The 5,089-nt window shown below is 44.3% G+C and overlaps 1 protein-coding gene across 2 annotated transcripts in view; it reads right to left on the bottom strand.

Moving 5' to 3' along the window:
• The window catches only part of CGREF1 (cell growth regulator with EF-hand domain 1), a 12,541-nt gene that overhangs the window by 6,900 nt on the left and 552 nt on the right, over positions 1 to 5,089 (bottom strand). The window contains exon 1 of one of the 2 annotated variants that reach the window (XM_024764493.1): positions 2,566 to 2,913. The exons of the other annotated variant lie outside the window; for it this stretch is intronic. The gene's annotated coding sequence lies outside the window, so the exon portion shown is untranslated. Of the gene's footprint in view, positions 1 to 2,565; positions 2,914 to 5,089 lie in introns of those variants that run through there. 2 annotated transcript variants of the gene reach the window in all.

Here is a 5,089-nt window from a genome sequence, read left to right as displayed (position 1 = left end):
GGTGCGGGGGTGGGGGGAATATATATATATACACACACATATATATATATACACATATATATACACACATATATATATATACACACACATATATATATACACACACATATATACATACATATATATATATATATATATATATATATATATTTATAGGAGAATTGGGTTGACTTAAAAACTTATATTGGAAGAAAGGCCAAAAGTTAATGAGTTAAGCTTCCAACTCAAGAAGCTAGTAAAAGAGAATAAACTTAAAGAAACTAAAAGAAATGAATAATAAAAGATAGAAGAACTTTTAAATGTAATAGAGAGCAGCAACAAAGTCAAACTACAGTGTTTCTTTAAAAGAACTAATGAACTACAAAACCCCTGACAATTTTCATTAAGAACAAAGAGAAAAGGCACAAATAAACAATATTAGGAATTAAAAGGGGACATAACTACAGGAATAGAAGAAATTTGCAAACTTAGCAGATATAGCCATTTTCCCAGAAAAACTTAACAGTAAAACTGACATCAAAATAAATAGTAAATTTTAATAGTCTGATTCAAGAAATTGAATCAGTGAGTATTAACCTATATTGTTTGAGGAACTATAGACGTGAACTATTTCTGGAGAGTAATCTGCAAATGTGTATTAACTGCTGTAAAACCCCTACCCAACAATATCATCCTGGGGATTACGTAAGGAAAAACACAAACGGAAAAGAAGTTATAAAGATATTTAGAGCTGTGCTATTACTATTAGTCAAAGAACTGTAAACACCTGTAACATTTAGGCAATGATTAAGCAAATCCTATTATGTGACAGAGCCATTAAAAATGATAAATATTTCATGGGACTTCCCTGGTGGTCCAATGGGTAAGACTCCGAGCTCCCAATGCAGGGGACCTAGGTTCGATCCCTGGTCAGGGAACTAGATTCCGCATGCATGCCTTAACTAGGAGTCCGCATGCCGCAACTAAGGAGCCCGCATGCTGCAACTAAAAGATTCCCGAATGTTGCAACTAAAGATCCTGCATGCCACAACGAAGACCCCGCAGGCCGCAATTAAGACCCAGCGCAGCCAAAATAAATAAATTAATATTTTTTTAAATGATAAATATTTCAAATTCGTGTTTTAAAGGAAAAAATGGACAGATTTGAGCATATCAAAAGTTTAAACTTCTGTATTATGAAAGACACTATGAATCAAGTTCAAGAAGACAAGTGATGGAGGACTGGAGGGAACAGGGTTCAAGGCTATTTGGATTTTCAGCAGGGTGGAGTTCACCACCCCCACCCCCAGCAGAGGCTTGGAGACAGAAATCTCCGTAGAGACCCCACGGAGACTGAGTGGAAATCCAAGAACGGCAGAGTTATGTGCCTAACCCGTGAGGATTAGAGAGAAGGCCCTGCCCACAGTGTTCTTGGCGGTTAGGAAGCAATGGCTTAGAGAGGGTCTAGGCAAGTGGACAGGAGGGTTGCCTCACCCAGTTCTTGGTATCCAGCGTGCTGCTGGTTTAAAGAGAGGGGTCTGAGGGCTCCAGGCTCTAAGGTGGAAGGAGGGGCACGAAATGACTGAGAGGGCCAGCTGGCCAGAAGAGGCCAAAAGGAGAAGGCCAGAAGATATAGACCCAGGACTGGATGCCGCAGAGGACATCATGGGAAGTACCAGTCGAAGTCAAGACCTTGAGTGACAAGGACCAGGAAGGCGAGCCTTTGTAGGGAAGGCAAGTGTAAATATAAGTTTATAGAGTAAGGGCTCATGGTACTCATTTCTTTAATATTTATTGGGCACCTACTATATGTGAGGCACTATTTTATAAGTAAGATGATAATATTAGGTAAAATTACCTATTATTTTTCCTCCTTAAAGTTTACATATTTATGTAAGTAGGAAATGATACAAATGTTAAAGCAATGATGAAGAGAAACACAGAATTGCTAAGGAGTAGGTGGCATAGCCCAACGTTTAAGGGTATGGGCCCTAATCTCTGGCTGCCTAAGTTCAAATCCAGGCTCTGCAACTCACTAGCTGTGTGCCTCCTGTGTTTCAGAACCTCGGTCTGTTAACATGAGGTTGATGAGAGCACCTCTTGGGGTGTGGTGAGGATTAAATGAGACAAGACGTGTAAAGCGCAGTGCCTGGTTATACAATAAGGCATCTTCCTTCCAGAAGTTTTTCTGGATTGCTCTGTAGTAGCTTCACACCATCCTGGTCTTCCCACCTGGATACCCTCAAATTGCTTTCTCCTCCCATCTGTTAACTGCCAGGACCTAGGCTAACAGGAGGCACAGGAGTAATTTAAATCCCTCAGAGCTGTCAAAACCTATTATCCAGACTTAATGTGTTATCATCACTAGGAGTTGCCTTTTAAAAAAGGACATTTGGAAACAACAAAGAATGACTCTGGTGGTAGCAGTTCAGGGATAAAGGGGAAACACCTATCGGATCCCACTAATCCAGTCACTCATTAGGCCAACTGTGCTGGTTTGAAAAACATCTACCGATTCTTTCTTGTGGGAAGTAGCTGGAGTTAAATTTGCCTTTCCTTGTATATGATCTGGACTTAGCGACTCACTTCAAACAAATAGCAGAAATGTGACCTCCAAGTCTGAGTCATAAAAGGCAACACGGTTTATGCCTGTTTCTGGTTCTCTCTCTCCCTCTCTTGATATGCAGATATGCTTCTCTGGAGCTCTGAACCGCCAAGGAAGAAGTTTGCCACGCTGAAAAGACCATGTGGAGAGAGCACATAGGGATAGGGATGCTTGAGGAGCCCCAGTTGCTCTAGCCTCCAGCTGCTCACTTCCCCACCCAAGGGCCAGGCAGGTGAGAGAGCAAACCTGTAGATCATTCCAAGCCCCAGCCTTCGAGCTGCCCCAGCCAACACTGATGGAGCAGAATTGAGCTTGCTTTCTCTGCCCTACCCAGAATGTACACTCATAGGCAAAGTCAATGTTATTGTTTTCAGCCACTGAGTTTTGAGGTGATTTGTCAAGTTGTCATAATGATTAGAACTGCCTTCTTGGCAGTCACACAGGGCCCTGCTCTCAAAAGGGCCCTGGGCTTAGTCTAATGCTCTGCTGTCTCTGTTTTGAAATTCTTAATCTTATTTTTGCACTGAGCCCTGAAAAGTAAGACCTGGTCCTGAACCCTGCCCACATGAATTACTCTTACTCTCCTCCTCTTGGTCCTATGTCACATGTGTGCAACTATTCAGCATGTGCAGTGGACAGAGGACAGAGCTATGGAACCAGCCAGACCTAGGTTCAAATCCCAGCTCCACCACAGACTGTCCCCGTGACCTCGGGTAGGTTAATTACCCTCACTAAACTTATTTGCATAATGGAGATAATAATAGTACTTACGTCACAGAATTACAGTGAATACTAAGTGGATAATGAATTACTCATCGCACAAGGAGTCTCTTATTCTTGTCCCTGCCTCTGCTATTTTCTCGATTTAAAGAACCCTCCATACGTAGAGTACTCTCCCTTTGCTGGAACTCCACTGCTCCAAAACCTTCAAGGGCTCCCTGTTTCTATGACAGTCCAGAGTCTTCACCTGGACACTTAAGGCCTTCTACAATCAGATATCAAGTTACCATTTTAGACTCATCTTCCAGTGCTCCATTATACTAACACTCTGCTTCAGACAGAGGGGTTACTGGAGTCTGCGAAATACTTTTCATTTTCACTGTGCAGTGCTTTTGCCCAAGCTGTTCCACCCTCTACCTGGAACATCCTGCACCCTCCTGACAACCCTAGCACTCTGGTTTCAGTCCACTTCAGAAACAAATAATTGCATGTGGACTTTTAGTGTCATCTCAGTAATATTCTCCTAAGTCATGCTTCCAAACATGGCATTTTTAGTACAGGTAACTCACCTCTGTTACATGAAGGAAGTCAGGCTAAGGCACCTCAAGTAATGTGTAATGAGGTTGGTGTGATGTGATTGCTTCACACTTTCACATTTCTAATTACAGTATTTACAAAAGCTTTTATAAGCAACAGAAATAGAGCAGCTACTGAACAACTGCCTGTCAAATAAGAACGTTCCTCATCATTTTCTATAACATGCATAAACATAATTTACCCTAACGACCACAGAAAAGCCACCACAACTGCTAGAGTTGTGATATAATTCAATAGTTATTCACATCACACTCACACACACACACCACACACTCACACACACACACCACACACTCACACACACACACACACACACACACACACACTCACAGTGATCCTCTAGCCTCTGATTTCTTCAAGCCTTTGCACCAGTGCATGGGAGGAAAGCCTGGCCTTGCAGTTAGACCTCTGATCAAATCCAGCCTCTCACAGTACTAACAGTGTGATCTCAGCAGGTGTCTCCGTGTCTCTGAGCTCTGGCACCTTCACTTTAAAAAATGAGGATAGTGGTATCTATCTTGTAGGGGCTTGGGGAGGATGCAATGGAATAATGTAGGTTGAGTGCATGGCAGTGAGTAGATGCTCCCTGAGTATTTCAGAGACTCTAGGATGTGGCAGGGCCTTTTCTCTTGCTTGACTTCCCAACCAGTGCGAAACTGCTTGCACAGCATGCCTGTCAGTGGCCATCAGCCTCCACTGGACTTTCCAGGACAGGAGCCTACCACCCACAGGGCACGCATTCCACTTCTGCCTAATTCGAACTGTCAGAAGTAATTCTGAGCTCAATCCTCTCCCTTAACTTATCTCTCCAGGGCCGCCTGTGCCTCCCAGCACCTCCCACCCCCCCGGCGCAAGAGAAGAGGCACTGGCTATACAGCCAAATGGGTCCCACACCTGAGAGCTGGGCTCCCCCTGCCACTTCTAGCTGGGTGATAACCTCGACCCCTCCCCGGTCCCCCTTTTCCTCCGCTGTCAAATGAGGATGAAACTCCTGCCAGCCTCCCCTCCCCCCGGGACTGTCAAGAGCAACGAATGAGACACCGGAGGGAAAAGCCCTTGGGGGACTGTGAACCCCCCACATCACAGCGAGGGGGCTCAGGCCTTGCTTTCCAGGCCCTCCCTCTACATGCTCTCAGGGGTAACCTCGGAGAGGCGCCCAGAGGCGAGAGCCAGCGCTCCGGCGGCGTC

Source organism: Neophocaena asiaeorientalis, unplaced genomic scaffold (assembly GCF_003031525.2).
Source record: "Neophocaena asiaeorientalis asiaeorientalis breed wild unplaced genomic scaffold, Neophocaena_asiaeorientalis_V1.1 scaffold345, whole genome shotgun sequence".
NCBI lineage: Eukaryota > Metazoa > Chordata > Mammalia > Artiodactyla > Phocoenidae > Neophocaena > Neophocaena asiaeorientalis.
Note: the sequence above shows the minus strand (reverse complement) of the source record. Positions and strands in the feature narration are given on the sequence as shown.